The following is a 15115-nucleotide window of genomic DNA, read 5'->3' on the forward strand; positions in this document are numbered from 1 at the left end:
TTTTTTCGAAGTACTCAAAGATTCTTTAGCAAAGGATTCAAGCTTTACTTGCCTATCATTTTATTTTTCTTGAGATTAGGGATTCATGAATAATCTAAGCACTCCCATAACAATTATCCACAAGATTTTGCCACTAGTTAGTGCCATGAATTGGGTAAAAATATGAGTCACACACCTCATGAACATGCATACGATTGTTCTTCCAAATATATTAAGAAATATGATAATAGTCATTACATGATCTTACATGTTATAAACCTTGTCTATTGCATTATTGGTCATATGTGTGTGTTGACATTTATGGTGGGTGCTAGGAGAGGGACCAACAACTATGTGAGTTAATCTCATTAGCATGCAATCCTAGCATGAAATATTGTAACACCTTAATTTTTTTAACAATATAGAATGGTTAGTTATCGATCTCTAATAAGTTTTTAGAGCTATGACTCATCATACAAGTCATCAAAATAGAATATCTAGTGTAAAGTTACCTAAAATAATTTTTAAAATATTCAACCAAAATTAAATCTAAAATACCCTAATTGTTGAATTAAAAAAAAAATTGTTGTAAGTATTATATTTTAATTTAATAATAATTTATATACAAGCTAAATGGACTACATATCTATTATTGAGCATTAACTTTTATTATGTCTAATTTTATATCTAATACAAGTCAACAAATAATTAAACACTATTATAATAATAAAGAACTACTATTTAACTTACATGTTAATAAACATCTTTTTATTTTTATATAACATTATAAGTTCTCAAATAAACTTATTTCAACAAACATTTAATTATGACTTGAATTAAATGTAGACATTTTTTAAAATGGTATCTCAATAAATATAACCTAACTAAATAATATAAACAGAAATGTTAATACACCAATTGATCTTTCTTCACCAAATCTCTTGCAATCCAAATTTTGTTAGGCCATCGGCCATTTTTGGCACAACAAGAATGCTTGTGCCATTTTTCGATGGGATCCAAATTTGCAGCTAATGTAGGCGTCAGTAAAATCTTGTAGTTTCAAGATTCAATTTTTCGACTAAATAGATACAATAATAAAAGCGTCCACCACCGTGGGCGAATATTTATTTGTTTTAAATGGGGTCAATAGAACGTTGCGTTGGGCAAGGAGATCCAGACCCTTTTAAGTACTCAATCGATAATACAACGCATTATGAGGGAGATCTCATTCATTTTCTTTTTATTACAGGTTGCATTACAACAATATAAAATGTCATCAGAGAGCAATGGTCCATGTACACATCAATTAATTAGCCTACAGTTTTTCCTAATCTTCCCCTTAGCTCCGGTGAGAACTTTGATATTTCCTAGCTTAATCATGGCAGCGGCAAAATCAGTGAAGAAGGAGTTTTGATTAGCGCCGTAGTTTGTAACCTGAGCATCCGCTGTACCGTTGTTAAACAACTCCTGGTCAGAGTGGAAAAGGCCCTCGAAATTCTTTTAGAGCTTGGTAGTATCCATTATCAAAAACAGTAGGGGTTGTCACATCTAAGGAACCAAGGTTGTCTGTAGAATCACTGCTGCTGGAACAGTTTGCCTGAAGAGAAGATGCAAAATTCTGGTCTATGTTGGTATCACCGTAAATACGAGATCTATAGAATAGGCAACGAACGTTGCCGATTGTATGAGCACCTATTCATTTACGCACACCATTAACAATAAGTCTGTCATTAGTACCTATACCAAGAGCTTAGACGCAAGAGATATCAAAGTTTAAACTTTTTCAGCATTTATAGAACAAATGTCAACATTCACTATTTAAAGCAATTAAAACAAATATAATGAGAGTAAAGATGAAAATACCTTGTCTTTTTTTAAAAAGAGCACCTAAGTTTCTAGCTTTTTATTTTTATTACAAGAATAAGACCAATAATAATAAAAACGTAGTTCTCAAATGGGTTACAGTTAAAAGATACAATAATGACATAAGATTACCAGAGGGTGTAACCATATTAGTGGCATTCAGTCTTTGTGTTTGAAACGCAGAGATAAGACTGCGGAGGCTCGAACCCTGGCCTGGAAGGTTCCTAGTTGCAGCCGTTTTGCTTGCAGTCGTCGCATCTCGCCTTCCCACCAGCACATTCCATGTTGGACCTCCTAACTGCAAGTTTTAGGTAAACTTAATGTCATATGCTATTCTGTGAATCTAAAGTAGTTCTAAATATTGTAAAAGCTATTCATATAACAACGAAGGCTATAAGTGTTTTATATTTAATTGTGATATTATTATTAGAATTTAATGGGATGGCTCATCTTATATTAAAAGAAGGTGGTTGGATTTAACTGTGGAGTTCTTGAGTCAAACATTGATCCAATGTTTCTTGAGTAGTCATTCACATGAACCCTTCCCTAATGAGAATAAATGCAACACTTAATACTCATTGGATCTAGGTGATGCTCAAAGAGGTGAAACACAGGGACTTACGTCACCCCTTTTAGTACTACTCCAGCTCCAATGCCTTTAACTATGGAGTTTCCTCTATGGTTAAATCCACTATGGTTGCAACCCTATTTGCAAAAAACTTCACCAAGTGTAGTGTCTTATGAACCATTCATTAAAAAGCCCCTTATGCTCATCAATTGGTAAGCAATAGATATTTTCTACACCAAGTCAAATTGTGATATAGCTATCAGAATTTAACTTGTTCAAACTCATTGACCCATATTTCATGAGTAGTAGTTGACATAAACCCATCTCTCATAAGAATAAATAAAACACTTAACACTCATTATAGAAATTATCTCCTATTTTTTGTTCTAAATTTTTAATATAACTGATATTTTAAAATGACTATATAAAAATGTGTATTGGTAAATGAAAGCAATAAAATTCATGATTACCTGTACAACTAAATCAGAAGTGGTTACTATGAGAATATCTACACAAGAAACAATGTCATTGCAGGCACTCTCAATTTTAGACTTAATACTATCAGTGACTTCAAAATCTCTCAATGAATTGACATTAGGCAATTCACTCTTCTCTCCTATGAAATTTGCAGTGTTATCCAATAGTACAAATCCATCACAGCCCTACAATGGGATAGAATTATCAACAAAAACTCAAATACAATTGTTGTTCAAAATGGAAAGTATAGAAAACAATGGGGGAAAAGAGTTGTATATTACTTAAACAAAGAAATCATGGAAAAAGAGGTGGAGTAACAATGTGCCCATTCTCGACTTATTGGCCAAAGCTTGTGCAACTATGGAATTTATTATCGAAACTGTGTCATGTCCCCAAATTTTTTGGTGACAGTTCGATTTAATTAATTTAATTAATGGTTGTCCAAGGACGACTAATTAATTATTTTAATTAAATAAATAATATTAAAAGATAACCTTGTATTTAATAAAGTGACTTGGAAAATATTTAATAAAGTCACTTGAGGGATAAGATCAAAAATGTTCTAGAAGTCTCTGGAGAAGGTGGAGAGAAAAGAATAAATAGGCACCCCGGGGCTCCATTCGAATCAGGCAGTTGTTTTATCTCTTTGATTTCAGATTGCGATTTAATCATAGGTGCATTGTGGAACCTAGGGTTTCTGCAATTGTCATAGTTGGCCATTGAGAACGATAACTCTCAATTGGTACGCAATTTTAAGGGTGTGAAATATCACCTGAATTATTGCAGATTGGAGGTGACATCACAGTCATTTCATTAGGACGAAATATGTGGCCTAAGGCCAATTTTGAGGATCGTTGATCAGTGGGAGATTAGTTAGAGTGGAATTAATTGCCGTCTACACAAATCATCGCAGAACTGGAGAAATTCGAAAGAAGCTGGAAGCACATTTTTATTCATAACTTCTTACTGTGAGGGAGTCTGAATTTATGTCTGAGAGGGGTTATACATTAACCCTCGGCAGTCCAAATTATACCAAGTTCGGCACCCAATACCAAGCAAATTATTCGCTGAACAGGCCGTATAGGTTAGAGCTGTACTAAGGTTCATGGTCACAAATTTGTTTATTTTCCACAGAACTGATTGAGAGTTTCAATTTAAGCTTTAAAGGACTATCTAATATCCCTAGGCGGTTCAGTCCATACTAGTTTGGGCGTTGTTTTTGGAAATCTGTAAATTATATTAAAATCGCACAGGACTGTACGGGTACAACAGTGTGGACGGGTTGAGAAGAGCAGGTCAGAATAGATCAGAGGTCTTAATCTGACCATTATACAGTTCATATTAAGACACAGGGACTTAGCATGCAGTCTGAAGTTTAAGAGGAACAGAATTGTGCGGGAGCAACCCAGCCTTCATAACTGATCCAAATTCCATGCAATTTGGGGCTTCGTCTTCCTTGACACCAAGCGGATTCAGTTCATGTCAGATTAGGCATTGCTTGAAGGTTGCGAATTATTACAGCAGTATTGGTAGGTGGGTCAAGAACATCTTGAAGATTCACTTCAGATTCATCGGCACTAATGGCAAGGATTATGATGGTCAAGTCCAAGCCTGTTCCAGCTGGGAATTAAATATTGACTAGAGTATTCATGTACAGGTCTATTCGACTTTAGAATTTCCTCAACAATTGGGCAGCGCGGACATTCTCAGGTTCTCATGTTTGCATATCAATTTTTAAGATTAGGCCAAGGACATAATTGAGTAATCATTAATTGTAATAAACAGTCATATGAAGGAGGAGTGATTTAAATAATAGATGTTTCAGTATTCAGCATTATGGCAAATTTTTAGGTTTACAGCTATATCTTTACATTTCTCACTAACTATTTGTAAATTTGTCTTAGTTAGTATAGTACGTTTGGGGCACCATCTATTAAATAGTGTTAGTTCTATAAACAATTTCCGACAATCAGGAAATTACTTCCAGCAGTAGTATTCAGTACATGCCCAGTTTTGACAAATTGTTTTAAGACTAAGCATTGGGTTTTAAGTGACCTTATTAGTCAGGGTCATTTCAGTGGTATCAGAGCTAGCCAACTAACTGTTTAACGGAATTTCTAACTCTTAAAGTTTAAATTTTTGGGTGTAAAAAGGAGCAAATACCTGCCGGGGATATTTCAGTGGTATCAGAGCGGTTTTCTTGCCATCCTGTGGGGTGAGAACCGAATTACATGAGTGATCAGCACTCTACTTCAACCAAGATGGACAGGTACAACACAAAGTCTCCAAGGACACAATCTTGGACAAGTAATAGATGCAGTATTCAGAGTCAAAATTGTGGAAAGGAGGACTATTCAGGTATTCAGGATGAGCTCAGAAAAATCAAACATAACATGTCTGAACTGTTGGTTAAACACCACCGTATGCTTGACAGGCTGTCCGTCCCAGCTAAGGTGAATAAATCAACTGGATTTCATTTTGACAAATCTTCTCACAAAGCGTTGGCTGATACAGTGGGCGATGTTACTAGGAACCTTAATGAGGAGTTCGAGAAACAAGTGTGCAACCAGTCAGAGGTTTCAGTTTGGTCACAGGAAGAAGCGGTGAAGGACATTACGCTGATGGATAGTAACTGTCAACTTGACACTCAAGTCGAGACAATTGAATACGAGCTTTCCAAGGATGATGACTCAGCTCAAGGTAGTTTGGTTCCAACAGGCAATGATTACAGTAAAGTGAGTTCAGATGATGATGAAGATGTCATTGGGCATGGTGATGAGATACCTGGTGAAAATGAGCAGACATCAAGCATTTATGATTTTGCTGACAGAGAGTACCAGGCTCAGTTAGATGCTTCATCACATGAGGATGAGAATGGCAGTACTTCACATGATTTGTCCAGCCAGCTGAAGGTAAGCAAAGATAGTATTGTGGCTTCTTTATCTCGTCATGACAGGATGCGGGAGATGTTAGAAGAGCACATCCAGATGATTCAGTTACAAGGAAGACATAAGGGAGTCCAGGAAAATTCTTCTTGCTGTGACTTACATGCAATTGGTGAAGGAATGGGAAAGATGAAGCTGAGCTATTTACATCTTCTATCAGATCGTGACCATCTTCTTAGCCTTACCAAAGATTATTCAGATGCCTTGAGGAGGAAGGAGGAGGAAGTTGTCAAGCTTTCTTGCGAGCTTGAGGACACTCGAGCAACTTTGGCATTACAGGACTGGGAGAGAAATGAGAATGAGCATGGCATGGAGCTAAGTTTAATTTCATCTGGTACGTCTAACACTCAGCTTTCTACATTTGACGGATCATATATGGTAGCTGATAATGTTACGAGTTCATCTTGCATTCACATCCAGGATACAAGGACAATGGCAGACAGGTATGTGAAGTTAGTTGGTATTGGTCACATTACTCAGGTAAGGAGTTTGCTTGAGTTACCAGCTATTTCTTGTTTACGGATATGGACTCGAGAACATTTCAGCAGCATTTGGGATTCAGTTAACTGGAGATCTTTAACACTTAATGGTAGCAATGATTGTCTGAGTGCTATCATGGATTTGATTAGTAGAGTATACGGTGTTGTCTTTCCTTGTGCCAGCAGAACATCCGATGTTGGTATTAGTTTTTATACACTGGTATTGGGCTTGGTTCATATATGTAGACGACCCTTCTTGCTGGAAAGTGTTGAAGGTTTTTTATATTTGGAAGCATGTACAGATGAGTCCCAGGATCGTTTTGACATCCGAAAGAATGAAGTAAACAATTTTTCAGCTTCCTTGACAGATTCTTTAGGTGCAGATGATTCGCGAGATATGGATGTTAATATTGAGGATACTCCTTTAAGAGCTCCAGAAGAAGATTGTTGGAGACAGTTCAGCCAGAGCCATCATGTGATTAGCCAGTTGAAAGTTAGTGAACGAGACATTGCTATCGCTTGTGAGCATTTTGATACTGCTCGCCAGTTGTTGGCTATTACTGGTTGGGGTTCTTCTATGACAGATGAGTCCAGCGGTGGTTACTTTTCTTTGTCAGAGATTCATGCCTTGCGTGAAGCTATTCGGATTTTGAAGCAGGATTATTTACGATTGGTAGCCGACCGTGATCACTTGGTTGAGTGGGGAAGTACAGCCTATGAGGCACTCTTGGATCGTGAAGAGGAGGTGAGTGAGCTTTCCCAAGAGCTCATAGCGACTACTGAGGCTTTAGAGGACACTCGGCAGGATCTATAAAAGTCACAGTTTCAGTTGAAGGAGGTGACCGTGGAGTTGGAGCATTTGCAGTCAAAACTAGCCCCAGACCCAGTTCATATGTCTATTGAGGTAGATGACGGTAAGTATACTCCTACAGTTGCTTTTGAGGAGCTTATTGTTGAGACTGACACACATGTTCAGGGTTTGGAAGAAGTTGGTCTTAATGAGTTTGGGATACCAGTAGAGTCAAGTCTCCAGATTGACTCTTCTCAAATAGTTGATAGTGTGGTACAGTTGAGTATGCCACCCTTACAGGAGGACCAGTTGTGGTGTAAAGGAGAGTATGTTAATGTTTCCTCATATAATTTTTACTGCACTGAACTGTTCATGGAGTATTTGCTGGATAGTGCATGTGTTCATTTGGACTCGCATGAAGTGACAGAAGGTGTTCTCATCCATGATACTAGTTTTATTCGCGGATTGGTTGAGAAGATTATAGGGGTCCTTTCTACTATGCTACCTTACAAGGATCTCGAGGAGGAGTTTGTTGAGCAGAGTGCACAGGGTCCTATCCGACCTACAGTCACTCGAAGTCAGAAAATGGAGCCATCTATTGATTCCCAGTTCAGTGATGATGAGCCAGCAGCAGAGTTTGGAGGTTCTTACCGGCATTATATGGTAGGGTACGCTCATCATTTCTCTTTTGACACAGAGATAGAAGATGTTATTTCACGCAGATGTAGATTGGCTCCAGTTTCTTACCATCCATTAGGGGATAGATTGGCACCATCTTTTGAAAATGAAACTAGTAGTAGCAAGTTACTCGGCTTGCAGCATCGACACACCTGGAGTAGTATTTCAGAGATTGGATTTGATGGCAGTGATTCAGGTACCTATAGCTGTTATCATATCTACAGTACAGTTGGGTGCAAGTGTCATTCTGACGGGGGCTTGAGTCTTGATAAAGTTGATGTTTCAGTTGGCTTGAGTTCCGCAGAATGGTTTCTTCTACTGACATCTACAGTTGGTTTACAGATAATTTCATCAGAGTTGTCAGTTGTTTGTATGTTAAATACAGTTTCTCAGCTACTGGTATTGATGATTTCTCCATGGGAGTATGATGAGGATTGGGATGATACACAGGTTTACATTTGGGACCCAAGCATACTGATTGGTTCATGGTTCAGCCATTACTTGGGGACAAGCAATTTCAGGAAGGGCGGACTGTCATGTCCCCAAATTTTTTGGTGACAGTTCGATTTAATTAATTTAATTAATGGTTGTCTAAGGACGACTAATTAATTATTTTAATTAAATAAATAATATTAAAAGATAACCTTGTATTTAATAAAGTGACTTGGAAAATATTTAATAAAGTCACTTGAGGGATAAGATCAAAAATGTTCTAGAAGTCTCTGGAGAAGGTGGAGAGAAAAGAATAAATAGGCACCCCGGGGCTCCATTCGAATCAGGCAGTTGTTTTATCTCTTTGATTTCAGATTGTGATTTAATCACAGGTGCATTGTGGAACCTAGGGTTTCTGCAATTGTCATAGTTGGCCATTGAGAACGATAACTCTCAATTGGTACGCAATTTTGAGGGTGTGAAATATCACCTGAATTATTGCAGATTGGAGGTGACATCACAGTCATTTCATCAGGATGAAATCTGTGGCCTAAGGCCAATTTTGAGGATCGTTGATCAGTGGGAGATTAGTTAGAGTGGAATTAATTGCCGTCTACACAAATCATCGCAGAACTGGAGAAATTCGAAAGAAGCTGGAAGCACATTTTTATTCATAACTTCTTACTGTGAGGGAGTCTGAATTTATGTCTGAGAGGGGCTATACATTAACCCTCGGCAGTCCAAATTATACCAAGTTCGGCACCCAATACCAAGCAGATTATTCGCTGAACAGGCCGTACAGGTTAGAGCTGTACTAAGGTTCATGGTCACAAATTTGTTTATTTTCCACAGAACTGATTGAGAGTTTCAATTTAAGCTTTAAAGGACTATCTAATATCCCTAGGCGGTTCAGTCCATACTAGTTTGGGCGCTATTTTTGGAAGTCTGTAAATTATATTAAAATCGCACAGGACTGTACGGGTACAGCAGTGTGGACAGGTTGAGAGGAGCAGGTCAGAATAGATCAGAGGTCTTAATCTGACCATTATAGAGTTCATATTAAGACACAGGGACTTAGCATGCAGTCTGAAGTTTAAGAGGAACAGAATTGTGCGGGAGCAACCCAGCCTTCATAACTGATCCAAATTCCATGCAATTTGGGGCTTCGTCTTCCTTGACACCAAGCGGATTCAGTTCATGTCAGATTAGGCATTGCTTGAAGGTTGCGAATTATTACAGCAGTATTGGTAGGTGGGTCAAGAACATCTTGAAGATTCACTTCAGATTCATCGGCACTAATGGCAAGGATTATGATGGCCAAGTCCAAGCCTATTCCAGCTGGGAATTAAATATTGACTAGAGTATTCATGTACAGGTCTATTTGACTTTAGAATTTCCTCAGCAATTGGGCAGCGCGGACATTCTCAGGTTCTCATGTTTGCATATCAATTTTTAAGATTAGGCCAAGGACATAATTGAGTAATCATTAATTGTAATAAACAGTCATATGAAGGAGGAGTGATTTAAATAATAGATGTTTCAGTATTCAGCATTATGGAAAATTTTTAGGTTTACAGCTATATCTTTACATTTCTCACTAACTATTTGTAAATTTTTCTTAGTTAGTATAGTATGTTTGGGGCACCATCTATTAAATAGTGTTAGTTCTGTAAACAATTTCCGACAATCAGGAAATTACTTCCAGCAGTAGTATTCAGTACATGCCCAGTTTTGACAAATTGTTTTAAGACTAAGCATTGGGTTTTAAGTGACCTTATTAGTCAGGGTCATTTCAGTGGTATCAGAGCTAGCCAACTAACTGTTTAACGGAATGTCTAACTCTTAAAGTTTAAAGTTTTGGGTGTAAAAAGGAGCAAATACCTGCCGGGGATATTTCAAACTGCTTGCAGATAGATGGCATCATAAAAGGTAGTCCTAAGTGTTGCCTCAGATAGGCCACTCTAACAAAACACCAGAGCCATACAGAAAATAATAGTCTTCTGTGAACAAGTGACAAAAGCCATTTTCTTCAATTGCATACACATGATATATGTCCCTAGGGGTTCTAGTATACCTATGAACATATTTTGTTATGTAATTGGCTGAAAGGGATCATAGAGTACTCTCCAACCCCTTTCAACTCATTTGAATACATGATATATGTTCCTTGATCTCCTAAGACCTCTAGCAATGTATGTTATCATTTAATGGCTCAAAAGGGGTCATAGGGTATGATATGACCCCTTTAGACCCATTCAAACACATAATGTGTGTCCCTAGGGCTCCTTATGCTATCATATAATGGATTGAAACTAGTTATAAGATAATGTATGACCCATTTCAACTCATGGAAACACATGAAATATCTTCCTAGGGGTCCTAGGACCCCCAAGAACATATATTCTCATGTAATGGGTCAAAAGGAGTCATAGGGTACCCTATGATCCCACTCAACCCATTCAAACACATGATGTATGTCACTAGGGGTCTTAGGCCCCTAGGAAGATATGTTGCCATATAATGGGTTGAGAGGGGTCAAAGCATATCATATGACCCCTTTGGATCTATTCAAATTCATGATGTATGTCCCTAGGGGTCCTAGTAGTCCCAGGAACATGTATTTTCATATAATGGGTTGAAAGAGGTCTTAAGGTACTCTATGACCCTTTTTGATTCACTTGAACACATGATATATTTTCCTATACTCTCATTTAATAGGTCAAAAAGGGTCATAGGGCACCCTATAACCTAATTCAACCCACCCCAACCCATTCAAACCTATGACCCCTTTTGACCCATTCAAACATATTATTTATGTCCCTAGGGGTTTTAGGATGCCTAAAAACATATATTGTCATCTAATGTGTTGAAAGGGGTCATGGGGTACTCTATAACCCATTTCGACTCATTTGAATACATGATATATTTTCCTAGCTGGCATTGGACCCTTATGAACAAATCTTATCATTTAATGGGTCAAACGGGGTCATAGGAAACTCTATGACCCCTTTTGGCCCATTCAAACACATGATGTATATCTCTAGGAGTCCTAGCATCCCTAGGGACCATAAATCAATCTATAACGCTGAAACCATAAATCTGCAACCTAAATTCACAATAAAGAATGGTGTACTCTATCCCTGATAGCAATGCACACTGTCTGAAGAATCCAATGCCAATATCTGTTGAGGGCTACGTCCCAGCCAATCCAGAACTTGGGGTTTGCGTCCCAGATGAAGAATTGCTCTCTTAGAGCCAATTCACAAAAAAAAGTTTTTCAATATGCAAAAGATAATAAGAAATTAGGTCTCCATCTCCTTATATCCCCTTCCAATTGTAAATTGAACCCTAAAGGGAAATTACACTTTGCCCTTTAAATAAAATATAATAAAATAACATTTTCCCAATTAAAGTCATCCATGCTATAGGAAAAACATTACTTTATTAAAATTCCATAGCTGAAGGCACCAAAAAGTCTACAAATATTAAAAATCATGTATAATAATTTGAGACCTTTCCAATGAGCTATAACACATAGGTGTACCTGATCAACTGAAGCCAAAATCCCCTTATTACTCCAAAATGGTTATATTATTAACCTTATTTTAATTTACTCAATCACCAACCTAGGAAATATTAAAATATATTAAAATATTTTCCAAATGGTCCCGAAAGGCCCAAAATCTAATCCATACCTCTATCTCCATAACTGATATGTTTTCCATTACTAACAAACTCCAAGGTGTAGTATGCCAAACAAACCAGGGTTCAATTTACAATTGGAAGGGGATATAAGGAGATGGAGACCTAATTTCTTATTATCTTTTGCATATTGAAAAACTTGTTTTTGTGAATTGGCTTTGAGAGAGCAATTCTTCATCTGGGACGCAAACCCTAGGTTCTGGATTGGCTGGGATGTAGCCCTCAGCATTTATTGGCATTGGATTCTTCAGATAGTGTGCATTGCTATCAAGGATAGAGTACACCATTCTTTATTATGGATTCAGGTTGCAAATTTATGGTTTCAGCATTACAAATTGATTCTTTCAGCTGGGACGTGATTCCTTGCAGTCTTACGGCTGCCATTTACAGCAGTTTGGCATCATTGTAGGATGTAAGCTCCTTGGAATTGCATTGGATTTATTATTTGGCTTTATAAATCAGAAATCTGCCTGGTACGATTTATAGCAATTCTGATTTGGCTCTATGTTCTTATTTATTTTCAGTCTCCTCTCATGTTTATTGTTCATTATTCATTACTATTATGAAAACTATCAAAAAATACATAACAAAAAAAAAACCTTCTACAACTTTTGTCTATTCTCAAAGACCATCAAAGAAATCATAGGAAAATATAGTTTATTAATTTAAAAACTACAGCAGATTAGCAAGGGCATCCCATCTTGTCTGGCATCAGTCACAAACAGGTGACAAGGTCAGATTCATGTTTGATTGATCATTTTGGGCCTTTTGGGACCATTTGGAAAATATTTTAATATATTTAAATATTTCCTAAGTTGGTGATTAAATAAATTAAGATAAGGTTAATAATATAACCATTTTGGAGTAATAAGGGGATTTTGGCTTTAGTTGATCAGGTACACCTATGTATTATAGCTCGTTGGAAAGGTCTCAAATTATTATACATGATTTTTACTATCTGTAGACTTTTTGGTGCCTTCAGCTATGGAATTTTAATAAAGTAATGTTTTTCCTATAGCATGGACGACTTTAATTGGGAAAATGTTATTTTATTATATTTTAGTTAAAGGGCAAAGTGTAATTTCCCTTTAGGGTTCAATTTACAATTGGAAGGGGATATAAGGAGATGCAGACCTAATTTCTTATTATCTTTTGCATATTGAAAAACTTGTTTTTGTGAATTGGCTATGAGAGATCAATTCTTCATCTGGGACGCAAACCCCAAGTTCTAGATTGGCTGGGACGTAGCCTTTAGCAGTTATTGGCATTGGATTCTTCAGATAGTGTGCGTTGCTATTAGGGATAGAGTACACCATTCTTTATTATGAATTTAGGTTGCAGATTTATGGTTTCAGTGCCCATCCAAATTCCAAGTCATCACCTTATCTTGCCTGACTGCTTCATTGCCGAACCAATCTTCCATAGGGTTAGCTTCCCTATAAACATGGGTGACATGGATACACTCAAAATTTTGAAGGAGATTTTGGGTCTCTTCAATTAAATTAGCAATAGACCAGGAGGGTTGACTGATTCCCTTTATACATCTTATAATGTTATTAGAATCCCCCTCCAACCATAATTTTTTGATTCCCATTTCAAAGGCCAGTTTAACTGTATGGCAAGTAACATTGGCTTTTGTAAAGTGGTTAGTTTGGAAACTCAATGGATTAGAAAAATCAACCACCCCTCCCCCAAAATTATTTCTTATGATTCCTCCACAATTTGAAGGTCTAGGGTTGCCTTCCAACAAAAACTAGTTGGAAGGCAATGAAAGCTAAACTATAGGCATGTACATCAATGGGTTTCAACGTGTTCATCCAAAGGTTTTTTTTTTTTGTTCCTTTTTTTTTTATTAATTTAACTTGATGAATGAGTTAGTTTTAGTACTTGAAGTCTTGGATCAATGGCTACTCATCAAGACAGAATCACAGAATTGAAACAATCAACAGTTACATTGTTTTGCAATTTTAGCAAGTTTTGAAAAGCTACATTTTACAACTTTGCTGATCTGTTGTAGTTTTTAAATTAATAAACTATATTTTCCTGTGATTTCTTTGATGGTCTTTGAGAATAGACAGAAGTTGCATAAGGTTTTGTTTTTTTTTTGTGTTTTTTGATAGTTTTCACAATAGTAATGAATAATGAACAATAAACATGAGAGGAGACTAAAAATAAATAAGAACATAGAACCAAATCAAATTTGCCATAAATTGTACCAGGCAGATTTCTAATTTATAAAGCCAAATAATAAATCCAATGCAGTTCCAAAGAGCTTACATCCATTGATAGGATCAAATATAATTTGACTATTATTAGCCATTTGGTAGCAACTATTGAATTTTTCTATGAGAGAAATTACCAACATGGATATCACTAATACATTTATTCATCATGATTATGATATTGATCATGTTGATTGAATCTATGGTAGATGATTATAGTATAATCCACACATGAATGAAGTTCCCATACTTGTTCATCACACTCAAGTGAATTCATTTTTGCCAAGATCTTATCATCGATAAGTAAACTCAAAATAATCTCAATGCCCACTCTCTAGCAATCTATCCTTATTACACTATTTCTCATTAATAAAAAGTTTAGGTCTTTGTCTTCCTTATAAAAATTTTGGTGACTTAGGGTTAGGTATGAATCTATGGCTTAGATTCATCCATATTACTGCTCAAACCTTCCTATTTTATGATTGGTTGCATGTAATTACATAGCAAATCTACATATGGATTCGTCGTTATCTCCAAAATATTGAGATCTATCTTTAAGCCAGCTAAAAAATAGTTTTCATAGTTGTTTGTGCCATAACAAACAATTATGTCCAATCTATGTTACTTGGCATATGAAGTCTCTGATGCTTGACATACATTGGATTCTTTCTTCTAACTCGGCACCTGAACTACTCGGCATCTACTATTTGTTGGAATGGGTCAAAAGGCCCTTTCGACACATTACATGACAACATATGTTCCTAGGAGTCTTAGGACCCCTAAAGATATACATGTGTTTGAATTGGTAGAAATGGGTCATAGGGCATGCTATGACACATCTTGACCCATTATATTGAAAAATATGTTCATAGGGGTCCTAGGACCCCTAGGGGCATAATTTTGTTGTGTTCCAATGGGTCAAATGGGATTAAAGGATATCCTATGACCCTTTTCGACCCATTAATTGACAAAATATGTTC

At 36.6% G+C, this 15115-nt stretch overlaps 1 pseudogene; it reads right to left on the reverse strand.

Moving 5' to 3' along the window:
* Nucleotides 1-1281: 1281 nt before the first annotated feature.
* On the reverse strand, nt 1282-14120 carry LOC149565994 (cationic peroxidase 1-like; annotated as a pseudogene).
* Nucleotides 14121-15115: the final 995 nt, after the last annotated feature.

The sequence above is a fragment of the Cupressus sempervirens genome, chromosome 3, assembly GCF_028749045.1.
Source record: "Cupressus sempervirens isolate cs-2001-9-10 chromosome 3, ASM2874904v1, whole genome shotgun sequence".
Lineage (NCBI taxonomy): Eukaryota > Viridiplantae > Streptophyta > Pinopsida > Cupressales > Cupressaceae > Cupressus > Cupressus sempervirens.